We start from the raw sequence: 12,943 nt of genomic DNA on the forward strand, positions 1-12,943 counted from the left end.
AGCATGAGAATGACAATGTGGCTGTAGAAAAGACTGCCTTTTAATCAAAGTACATTCAAAGAATAGTTGGCTTTTCTAAAGAAGCATGTCATGCCTATTAAGAACCTCACAAAAGAGTCCATTTCCCTGATTTATGTATGGTTACCATAGAGATTCCACTGTGAGGTGGAACTGGGGGAAGCCATAGATTAATTATGGCACAGGCAGAACTGCTTTCACTTACCATGGGGCACAAAATAATGCTGTAGTCATTGTTGCAGCCAAAAAAGAAAAAAATAAACAATCCCCATAAATTATTCATTCTCAGCTCCCTTAATCACTGCTATATAGGCACATCAGTGCTTTGTAAATGTCGGGGCTTGGTTTATGAAACAGGAACAATCTATCTTGTGGGATACTGTATATTACTATGATGTCAGGACAAAAAAAAAAACAAAACAAAATGTAAAAGCAAATACTTTTGATTATGATTAAATGATGAAATGTAGCTATCGGTCACTGTCTATCAAAATGCAATATTGGAACTAAAAGTTACATTTAAAGTGATATAAAATCTGAAACTTATGTAGAAGTTCGGGGAAGCAGCGTATCTATAGTAAGGAGTATGTGACACAATGTGAGATAAGTAACACATCCACCTTATTAAATCTGTAATAATGTCTGATGCGTGGATAACTGAGGTTCAACTTCAGAATAAAATAAACATCCTATTACAGTATAACAATATGCCGAATGATTATACGTCCAGGTGGGAGAGTTAGTTCATGCTGGACAGGGTAATCGGACGTTTATTGTGAGACTCGTTTAATGATATTGAACATCATTCCTGCCGCCTTCGTTTAGTGCTGTGACTATGTAACACACGCAAGGTCCCTTTTCCGCTAAACCACTTAAGAACAAAAAACAAAAAAAAAATGATTGGCCAGCATGCAAACTAAAGGGCTCATCAGTCTCCGCAGTGGGAGAAGCTTCTTTGGTTTCCTTTCTAAAGCATGAAAGAGAAAGAGGGATACAAAGAGAAAACGGAAAACACTGCGCTGGAAAAAAAAACACGGAAAAAAACTTGGCTTGGTCGTTCGCCCGACTCAACCATAGCTGGACAGCAGCCATGTCTTCTGCAGCTCACTGCCATAAATCTAACGCTATGAATAGCAAGCATAAGGGGAATGCCATCACTTCTCGTTGCAATGCCCCATCCATCTCGCAGCTCAATTCAAATCACTCCGTTAGTCTTGAAAATGCCAATGCCTTGTAGTATCGACATCACCAGCGAGTGATTCATACGTATATAAAGATAACGATAATGTCGGGGACAGAACCTCGCCGACTATTTTTTTTTTGCCCTGGGCGCGTCCTGCATTTATATTTTATGAATTCTGCAATCTAAACCTCGCTGGAATGGGGGGGGGGGGGGCTGAATGAAAACGAAATTATTTTGTCACGTCTGGTTGACACCTACATATCGGATGTGTTGTTTAGCTCCATCATCTCTTATTCACATGATAAATTCAGCCTGAGATTCTGGGAAGTGGAAAAATAAAACCTTGAAGAAGATTTTCAACTATTCATATCATCAGACAATCACATCACTCTACATAAGAGAGATTTTGGCTGATAAGCGATTGATCACCAAGGAACAGATTATACATCACGACTATATGGACACACACATAGGCGTGTGGAATGGGGATGTCGTTCCTGGATCCAAACTTCCTTCTCCTTTCTTATGTCATAATTCCTTAATTCCTGCCACTGTGCCAAGGTGCTCAGGTGTTCTTTTACACCTGACCACCACGGCACTACACAAACTCTCACATAAAGACAAGGAAAACATTCAGAATATAATGAAATGTCATTTCGTTTTCAGTAGAACTGAAACGAGCCGCAACGGTTAAATGGCAACATCGGCCTTAAAAATGTCAGGCAATGTTAAGGTCTGCACTCTTTCCAGGGATAATTTAGTCACACTGGTGATAAAAACAACAGGAACGGAATTCCTTTGTTGTGGCTGGCTGGCATTCTTATCTTGACTGAGAGCATTCTGAAGGAATTGAGCGCCTGTGACAGACATTGACAAACGAGCACAGAGCAGCACTAAGAGATAAAGCTGAAATTGCAGGGAGAATGAATGCACGATTAGCTAAAGACAGACACAAGGTAGTGCAGGCAAATTCAAAGTAGACTGATGAGAGGCTTTTAAAAAAAAATCCTGTGTTAATTAATGAAATTTAGTTAGAAACCTGAAATTAAAAAGAAGCCCTGCAAAGCCGTATTTTGCCATACTCAAATGAAAACATCTGTATGTTTTCTGTGCTTTGTCATTAACAAATACCTAGTGAATCTGTAGCGATAAGCTACAACAAACTGTAATAATGGAAAAATCAGGTTTGGGGATTGCTTTTAATTAACAGGCTACTGTTTTATTCATATCGACGCTTGCCTTAAATATTCTTTTTAGTAGAAAAGTTTTATTGTTCAGGAAAAGCATAGCACTTTTTAAGTGATTCCAAATCTGTCATCAATCAAGGGAACAACAAAATATAAGCACCAGAAGCGGCCCTTGTACTGCCCTTCAGCTCTCCTAGGGCATTTTAACGTCAGTAGAGGACATCCAGTTATTGTCCAGCCCCTTGCATTGGGCCACCCAGGCCTTAAGTCTGACAATGGAAGGAAAAGGAAATGGCCACACTGGCAGAGTGCAGGAGTTGGTGGGAGGAAGCTGGTCCTCATCTTAAACGTGACAGGAATGCTCTTTGGGGCACGCTATGCTGCATTATCCTTCCATCCGCATCTTCTAAGATGTAGTTAATCGACAAGCATAGACCATACCGCATATACAGTGTCAATCAGACAAAGTAGAAAAAAGTTACAGACAACGTAAATGTAGTATAAACAGATTTAAGAACTACATAGAATACAAATAAAAGCATACAGTGTTTTTATACTAGAAAAATTTAAATACTGCATTTAAAGATGAGAATGTTAAATTCTGCAAAAAATTACCATTTATAATGCAGATCAGTGCATAAGTGTAACAGTCAATGCCCGAATCTCAGGGAAGCTGACAATGTACAGTGTAACTGTGATTCAACAGTGCTATAATGTAACAGTGATTAAACAGTGCTATAATGTAAAAGTGATTCAGCAGAGCTATAATGTAACCGTGATTCAGCAGAGCTATAATATAACCGTGATTCAGCAGAGCTATAATATAACCGAGATTCAACAGAGTTATAATGTAACAGTGATTCAACAGTGTTATAATGTAACCGTGATTCAGCAGTGCTATAATGTAACAGTGATTCAACAGTGCTATAATGTAACCGTGATTCAGCAGTGGTATAATGTAACAGTGATTCAACAGTGCTACAATGTAACCGTGATTCAACAGTGCTATAATGTAACCGTGATTCAACAGTGCTATAATGTAACCGTGATTCAGCAGTGCTATAATGTAACCGTGATTCAACAGTGCTATAATGTAACCGTGATTCAACAGTGCTATAATGTAACCGTGATTCAACAGTGCTATAATGTAACAGTGATTCAACAGTGCTATAATGTAACAGTGATTCAACAGTGCTATAATGTAACCGTGATTCAACAGTGCTACAATGTAACCGTGATTCAACAGTGCTATAATGTAACCGTGATTCAACAGTGCTATAATGTAACCGTGATTCAACAGTGCTAATGCTGTTCATTAGTGGCTTTCAGGCAGAGGCCTGAATGATACTGAATAAGAAAGTGTAATGCTGAACAAATGCTGCTGATCTAGTCTTTGCACTCTACATCACAATAGGTAGAATTAAATTACAGCCAATCAGATTCCTGCTAAAGTGACACGTCAGCACACAGTGGTTAATTAACGGGCAAAGTGAACTGTCCCATTTCACACTGCAGCTTCAGGGGTGGTCTATTTTTCCATCAATGAAGAAACTGCATAAATACAGTGGGCTAAGTTAATTAGTATGAAACTGAAGGAGTCTTTGGAACCGGTTAAACTTGTGTTTTTTCAGAAGCAAGTAATGAATGTGGGTGCTTGGAAGACAGTCAGTGCCGTTGAATTTTTACATGAAACGACTTAAAAGGAGGGCAAATTCAGGGGAGAAAAACAAAGCTATTTATCTTCTTTACAGCATAATGATGTTGATGGAATTTGTTTGCACTCAAGTAGACAAACATCAAGTATAAGCTTCTGAGAATATAAGTCAATGATCATAGAATTACAGATTGATAAAGCATGCATCCTCAAAACAAATAACACAAAGTAACTTGGTAAAAATAATTAACAGTCCCCACTTTGTCTGCAGTCAGTCCCTTAATTGCTATTTCTCACACAAGAAATGAAACTGCATTTCTGCAAAGTATCTGGCAACTAGAAAAAAAGAAGAGCTGAACAATAAACACTGAACAATAAATACTGAATAAAATCCCATTCAGAGCATGTTAATGGTGTAATAAATGAAGATGGGAGGGATGCTACAAAGCAGAATGCCCCTCCCCCCATTTACGTAGCTAAATCTTATCCATATACTCCCTGACAGTCAGTCACTCCCCTGCTGATAAATAGTTGCAATAAACAGTCACACCTGCCAGCACACTGCATGCTCAGGACGATGCACGGAAATCGGTCAAGGAACAGCTAAGCTTACTGCTCCTTATTAACACGGCAGAGCTGAGATCCGAAGACGCGACCCCCCTCCCTGCCGACCACACACACAAAGCCCCCCACCCACAAAAAATAACATAGGGAGCAGGCCTGAGGGAGTCACTAGGGCTGTCACCATGACCCTCGCATACAGCTGAAGAGATGGCTTTTATCTACCCTTAATCCCACCAAGTGTGACAAAGCAGCATGGTCTTATCTTCCCTGGGGGAGGGGTTTTAAGAGGTATGTCTGCGATAAGACTAGCGGCATCGGCCGTTCGTAGTCTGTAAAGATGACCGACCTTAAACAAGCGTGTACTAAAGGGATTAAAGGGAATCCTGTCGAGATTCATGATAACTGCGGTATTCAGAACTGCAGAAGCCGATTTTTAAAGTTTGCCAAGTCAATAACTATAACGCATTGACATTTAAAGCTACAAGCCAAGCGGGAAACTGAAGGAGTGAAAGATAACTTTCAGCTTTGGTGCAACCTCTGCAGGACTCTGAAGATCCACATCACCTTCAAAAGATGAATGGCGGGTGTGTTGTGTGGGTATCTGGGCATGGCTCCTCTCTCCCTCCACACATGGCGATGCTTGGATATGCCACACTAGTCCTGTGCCTGAGGTCACATGTCACCGGCAGGACCCCGGCTCGGTCTTGGCATGGTATTTTATGCTGCATTCCATTCACCTCGGAAGTGGGCACTGGGAATGACATCACACCCGAGTTAACCCTGTTCCAGTACAGCTAGCCTGGTTAGCCTTTAGCAATGTCAGTTCTAGCCAGGTTCATTGTTAGCCACTGATGGCAAAATCAGTTGAAAACAATGCGTTATGTGATATTTTGTGCGAACAACGTAGCAACATGTCCACAGATAGAGGTTAGACAGTACTGTGTGTACGACCAATTTAATGAGACAGAATAAAACATAAATCTTAATAAACACTTCATAACTACAGCTTTCACTTCTAATGATGAAGTGTGCATTCATCTTAAAATGGTCAGAAGTCCAACATTAGGGGAGTTCAAATGCCCTCTTTTAATGGATCAGCAGCTATACCACCTGTACTTCAGACTAGGTTGACTATCTGAAGCTAAGCAAGCTTGGGCCTGCCCAGTACTTGGATAGACAACAAACTGGGAAAGCTGGGGTTGCCGCTGGAAGCAGTGTTGGTGTGGCCTACAGGTTACCCTGTCCTGTGGCCTGTGTGGATCCTAGTGCACCAATGCACTGATAGGAACACTGTGCTGTGAAACGGTGCTGTACTTTGGATGAGATGTAAAACTGAGGTCCTGGTTGTCTGAGGTCTTAAAAAAATCCCTGGGCAGCTTTTGAAGGAGTAGGGGTGGCCTCCTAATCGTCCCCTACATCTAGTCGGTGGATTCTTTCCTGCCACTTCACCACCTCAGCTACTGTACAGTGGTGCTTGAAGTGGCTCCCCATTGTTTCTGCAAAGGGCTTTGGGTGTCTTATAAATGTAACATTCATTCACTCAAATGGAACACACCACTACTTCGCCTTGTTCACTTGCTGAAATATTATCAGGCTGCAGATCTTCACCACAGGGTGTATCGTGTTTTCATGCTGAATGGGAACAAACTCACATCGGCGCATTCCAGCACACGGAGAAGCTGATGCTAATTGTAAGTCATATACACATGTCCTCAATTTTTTTTTCTAATCTGTTCTACAAAGCACTTGTGAGCCTTGGGAGTTTTGGAGGGGTGGGACGTCCTGTCCAAATGCCATGTGTTTGACAAGCGATGAGTCTAAATGTTACCTAGTTGGTGAGGAACGTCTGGTGGACCAGCCTCTAAACCTAGATTTAACTATGCAGCCATGGCGCTGGCGGACAATAGGAGGAGGGGCAGAGGTGCTACTCGGCCTGATTTCTTTTTCCTTTCAATAAATGAGGTTAATTTGAACCTGTACGATATGCAGCGTGGAACGCAGAGTACTTCACGCTCAAGTTCACTTGAGGTAAGAATGAGGAACAGGATGTAGTGAATGTGCTCTAAAGGCAGAGCGCGCGGGTTTAATGATTCACAACGAGGAATGGCGAGCGCCAAGACGTAGTCCAAGAATCAGGGTCACGACATCAGCTGAGGGCAGAACACAGTCTGAGGCAATACACATAGCAAACCCCAAGCACATTCGGCAAAGGGTCCGGGAGACACGCTAGAGCTCAGAAAGCAGAGCGGCACACAATGAATCGGCAATGAATATGCTCAACACCTCACTGAGATTACACGTGAGAGAGGTCATTATATACCTGTATGCCATGGCGCAGTTGAATTCTCAAATGTGATTGGTCAGAAGGGCACTGATCAATTGTCTATAACTGCACAGGCAACACCAGCCAGGCGAATCACTGTAGTGTATCGATGTACTACTGACATTTGGCCTTAGCATCAGGCAATTTTGAACATCAGGCTTATAGTTTTAGAAATGGACAATTATTTAATGAACAGCAGTGGCCTGGGTCGTACCCAAGTGTTCAAATGTTCAACCATTCACAGAGGTTAGATTCTTACTAATCAATGTGTTGTTGGCTCATACACGTGAAAAGTATGTCTTCATATACAATCTTGTGTTAATCCTGGTGTAGACAGGCAAATGCATTCCACGCTGTAAAAAGAACCAGCTGCACGTCGGATGGTTCTTTGCCTCCACAGCAAATTCGCTGGTCATGCATTAACCCTTACTTAACGTGATCAGGGGATTTACTACAGTGTCTGGTATTCAGGGGAGGTGGGGCGTAGTCTTGGGGGGTGTGGCCGCCCGGGAGTGCTGACCAGAGGCTGAGGGACTGAAATGGCAGTGGATGGTCGTGAGATGCTGTTCATGTTTCCAAAAGGAACAGATTTAGTGACAAAGATTAATATAATCAAAAAAAAAATCCCTTTTAAAATAATCACTACTAGCATCACAAGCCTGCAATTTTTCTAGTGCATTTCTATTACATTCTTAAACAAGACATAAGACAAATAAAAAGGACCATAACCAAATATTAAATAGTTGTGTCTGACGCAGGCAATAGTGAGTTTCATTTAGTTTTATTAGAACACATTGGATTTGCCTATAAGCATTTAATCTTTCATTTCCTCAGCCTAATCACGCTTTATTTTATATTTATTTATTTTCACAGTGGATGAGAAAACGAGGACCTCATTGATCTTTCCCAGGAGCAATAGGACAAACGGCTGCTCTCCTCCTCCTTTCATGGACCAGCAGCTACTATTTCACTTGGATCTGCCCTCGGAATACGGTGCATGCATCCCCCTTTGAAGTACATGTTAGGGGACCAGTCATACATAAGACGGAAGATATAAAAAAATCTTTAAAATTCACGCCATGAGAATTCATTCGAGACGAGTTATAACCGTACCTCAGATACATTCTTCTGTGAGTACGAGAATGTTTTACAGGAATATTAATCTCTTCAACTGAAGAATGAAGACATCTTGAATATTGATGAAAGTGTAGCGCAGAAAATAAATATTAAAACAATGCGTAGTAATATTCTGCAATATGTTATAGCCAAAGTCTTTTTAGAGTTCTGATGTACTGTGCCTGTGATTATATATTAAGTGAGGACCAAAGTGCTTGAAATATATAAAAAAATTCATTGCTGTAGAATGAATTTTGACCCAAACTTAGCAAGGTTAGCAAAGAGGTACCAACTGGGTAAAGTGGACAAAGTCAATCACTGACCTTGTTAAGTGTTCACAGCTACATGTTAAGCCCCACTGTATGATCAGCCCTGAGCTTGGCATTTGATGACTTCCCACAATATACGGTGTGTGATTTGGGGACAAGTGGTACAGAGACCCACGGTAACATTAACAGTTCTTGGGGGGAAAAATGATCACAATAGACATGACTATATACGCTATTATTTTACTCTTGCAGACATGTAAGATGCAATAGTTGTCTGCACGTATAAAAATGTTAACCTTAAATGAATGGCATTGATTTTATTTTTTTTTTTGCAATACTGTCCTTCAGCCACTGTAGATCATACCAGGCGCTGCTGATACAGGCTAATTTCCTGCCAAAATTCAAATCTCCAGTGCTCAGTAAGTAGGTTACCTAATTATCCAGAAATAAATTTTGCCTCATACATCAGCTGGTAACAGTGGAAAACAATTAAAGATTGTGTGAATCTCTCACTTAAAATGCCAAATGTCAAATCATTTCTGGAGAGGACCCAAGGCTGACGGCTTTGTTTGCACCAAAAGGTGATAAAAATGAAATATGTATCCAAGGCAAATGCCTTGAAGTGTTTTGACACAGACTTTCAAAATGAATACACTCAATATCGCGAACGTCAACGGCACTTGGAGTAAAAGCAACTGTTCTGCTCTTATGAGTTATTTTATTGATATATTGATTGTAAAAGAAATTTTTAATGCATATCATTGCAGTCCCTTGACTGAGATTAAAACGATAATTTAAGTATAACTAATAGATACAATAACTGATGCAGTAATACAGAAGATTAATTTGGGGAATTATATTAGCTGCTTTGGTTAGCATAAAAACACTGTAAAAGGCTTTGCCAAGACAAGCATCATTTAGTCCGCCTTTTAAAATGCGCGATCACGAGCATTTGTAATGCTCACCCACCGTGATGTTTTACATCATTTAATGCGGGAAAAGAAGAAAAAAAAAATCACTGCCAAACGTTTTGAGATGGAAAATAAGTTTTGTTACTCTGATCTATGGAGCTATAAAGCGATATCACGTAGGCAGTTTCTACATTGGAACATTTTTTTTTTTTTTAAATTAAGAAAACAAAAAACAGTCATAAAAAAGAGAATAGAGTGGATATACCCAAAACCACATATCCATATGCATAGAGAATTAGAAGCAGTTAATTCACTGATAATGATACATATTTCTTTTAATTCATTTAATTGCTTGTCACAGCAGTCAGCATCATTTTTCTCAGCTGGATTTCCCGCATTTTCCGTTATTTCTTGATATCCCCTAGGTTCCTTTTAACTAGGTACTTTCAGTTTCCAGACCCCATCGCAAAATAATGAAACTGACCTAATTTTTCTCACTCAGCAGGGACAGATTTGGCTAAGATTTTTTTTTTTCTAATTGATTTTTGCTTCTCTTGGCTTCCTGTATTGATATATACTCCTCTCCAGCATAATTAATGTAATTTTTCATATCTATCTCTCTCGTAACCGATACACATTACACACATTTCTCCTCAGTGGTGATTTCTGTAACGGCAATGGCAGTCTTCTTAAGTCCCCTGCCAGTGGATTCAATGACCAGCCCTATCTAGTAGATCTATGGAGTGAAACCTTTAATGGCTGTTTGAATTGGGTTAGTTACAGACAAAACAAAGGTTTTACAGTTTATGTCCTCTGCACTGCCTCTGTAGGGGTCTGCACAGCAAAGGATGACGCATGACCCTCGCGGAACATGGGCTAGTTCAGTTTGCACAATGAACATAAACTCTCGGACATTGCAGTTGAGATTCAAGGCGCGTTACTAAATCAGGCATCATACATGTATATCCTTAAATCTTCATTTACCTATAGTGGAAATACGAGAACTATAAACGTGCAATATACACAACTGTATATCTGAACATAACATAAAGGTAATGCCAATACATACCACAGATTTTTGTATTAAAGGCAATAATAAGACAGTTCTACATGTTCCTACACTGGAGGTGTTTTACGAGCAGAACACTGATAACACTGAATTGATCACTCAGTTTAGTGTGATATTATATCATAAGCAATAAATGCCACTTGGTAAAGCATCTGTAAAACTGGTAATGACTCCATTCTTAAAGAAGGATCGGTTACATCCATTGTGACGTCTACGCAGGTTTCTGGGTGGACTGTTTGTTAGAGACAACTTGTGTTGTGTTGGAGACAAGAGACCTTGAAAATAAGAGCATTCCGTTGTTACCTCCATGTGTCTGGCCCTTCGTTATATGATAGGACTGCAGATTTTTGTAAAAAACACACAAACGTGCAGGGATTGTGAACCTGTTCGCGCACGGACAAACGTGTCTGTGGCAAGACTTGTCCATATCTGTGGCAAAATATTTTGAAAGAAAAAAAAATTATGCAGACTATCTTTATCTTTGCAGACTATGTCGATAACCAAGACAAAATTGGCTTTATTTGTGTATTCTGTTCTCCGCACAAGTGAAAATAAAGCACTTATTGAATTCTCTTTGTCGGTATTATTAATTTAGACTTCAGCATGTCGGGGGAGGGTGAGTTGGCGGGGCCCTTGGAGTGTTTTTGCCTAGGGCCCCCAGAGCTGCTATCAATTCCACCAGAATTTGCCATGTGACCCCTGCAAAGATGAGCTGACGAAGACCAGTACTATAGCGGCGGTAACGTTAGCCGTCGACCTAATCCTCCAATCAATCTAGAAGGTCATGTGATGCTGTGCCACAAGCCGCCCTGAAACGTTAAAACCTTTGTGCGCTTTCCTGAGAACAGAAAGAGATACTGTTGAATAATAATCCTATTACTCCTTGTATCCATAGTGGTGGCATGAGTTGTAGACAGACGTTAAGAACTGCAACATAACCAATGACCTTCAGATGCAAATGAAGACCGTCCTCATCAGACCACAATGTTAAGATAACACTGACTGACAGCATCAGCAATTCTGTCTAAGTATCTATCATCTTCTGGTCAGCAATTATGGTACATTGGCCATGTATAGAGACAGTTATGCCTACTGTGCAGCTGTTAAAGCACCTCCTAGGCCTTTATTTTCAGTTTATTTTTTATCCCTTATCTCTTCCCCATCAGAGACATGTTGATGCGGAGAAGCATCTGATCGAGTTATTTTTATGCCTGTGTGTTTTGCGCCTGTTCGAATGATATGACCCCTACAAGGCTGTAACGGCTATCGTTAGAATAACATTAGTTTTCAGAGGCAATTTACGCTTTTATCCAGCATGGTTTCTAGGGAACGTGCATTTGCTAACGTCTCCCTGGCAGATCATGGCGTCAGTATTTAAATATACCTGCGACTTCTGCGTCTATAAATGGGACAGCCAGGCATGTGAGATGTCACCTGAGACACGCCCAGGTCCAGCCATGCCGTCATTCTTGTTCTCCGCTATCGTTTCACCGTCCGGCTCAAATCAGTTACCGAATGTCAGAGTTTAGAGTTCGCCTTCTGCCAGAATGGAGACCTTAGCCTAGCACACCCGACGGATCTGGTCCAGGGCGCGATGCTTCCCAGGATTCACTTGCACTTGCTCTGTAAGTCTGTCCTCAAATCCCAGGAATGTGGCTTCAGGGCAGTCAGACAAAGAAAAATTCAGAGCATGCTGGAAAAACGCAGTACTGACTGTGCCGTCTTGTTTTGCTGCTTACTCCTGTGACAGTGATGGGAGAAGAACCATTTTGAGAATCTGTTCTTCTTCCAGTATGAAGATATCATTCCTTCTTCCATGAAACATAGTCTTATGCTTGACATCTCCCAGATATACAGTACTAGGGAAAAGTCTTAATCAGTCCAAAAAAAAATTATGTCTAAATGATCTTCATGCTGGTGTAAAGCCATGATATTATGTCGGCAAAAATGTGTTAGCTTAGCCACATCAAAACCTCTCATAAAATCACGCCAGTATTTGCAGCAACCATCCAATATGCCGTCTTGCACAACTCACACGGTTAATCAGTACCTCATTGACTTTTAAAATATATATATATATATCTTATATATAATAAGATAGTTAGCTAGTTAGTCAGTTGGTCAGTCAACCAGTGTGAGCTGGTGGTGAAATTCAGTTTATACATGGAATGGCTGGAGGGCGCCAGAGGAGAGGTCTGGGAACTGCAGTGCTGTTCTTCATAGAACAGAAGAAATTCCGTTTTTTTTTTGTTCTTATGTTATATTATGTTTTTTGTCCTGAGCACATACTCTTACTACTTAGATTAATAGCTTTAAACATTTCCTGTGACTGTCACAAGGTTTTTCTCAAAGAACAAAAATTCTATTGCAGCATGTATTTAAACCTTCCTCCACTTCACTGAATTTAGCATAAAAATGTGAATATGTTCATTATAAAAGTACGACTAGCTAGCCACAACAGCCCCCCCCATGATTAATACGCCCTGACAGGTTCCTTTCTGTTAACATACCCAATCTGTCAAGAACTAGCTATGGGTCTCATGCCTGTAGGGTCACATCCATCTCTGTGTATCTGTCCAAAGTGCAGCACTGAATGCTCATTTAAAACGTGGTACAAATCATCATTAGTCTGCAGCTGTCCAATCACTA

The sequence above is a fragment of the Brienomyrus brachyistius genome, chromosome 9 (genome assembly GCF_023856365.1).
Source record: "Brienomyrus brachyistius isolate T26 chromosome 9, BBRACH_0.4, whole genome shotgun sequence".
NCBI classification, from domain to species: domain Eukaryota; kingdom Metazoa; phylum Chordata; class Actinopteri; order Osteoglossiformes; family Mormyridae; genus Brienomyrus; species Brienomyrus brachyistius.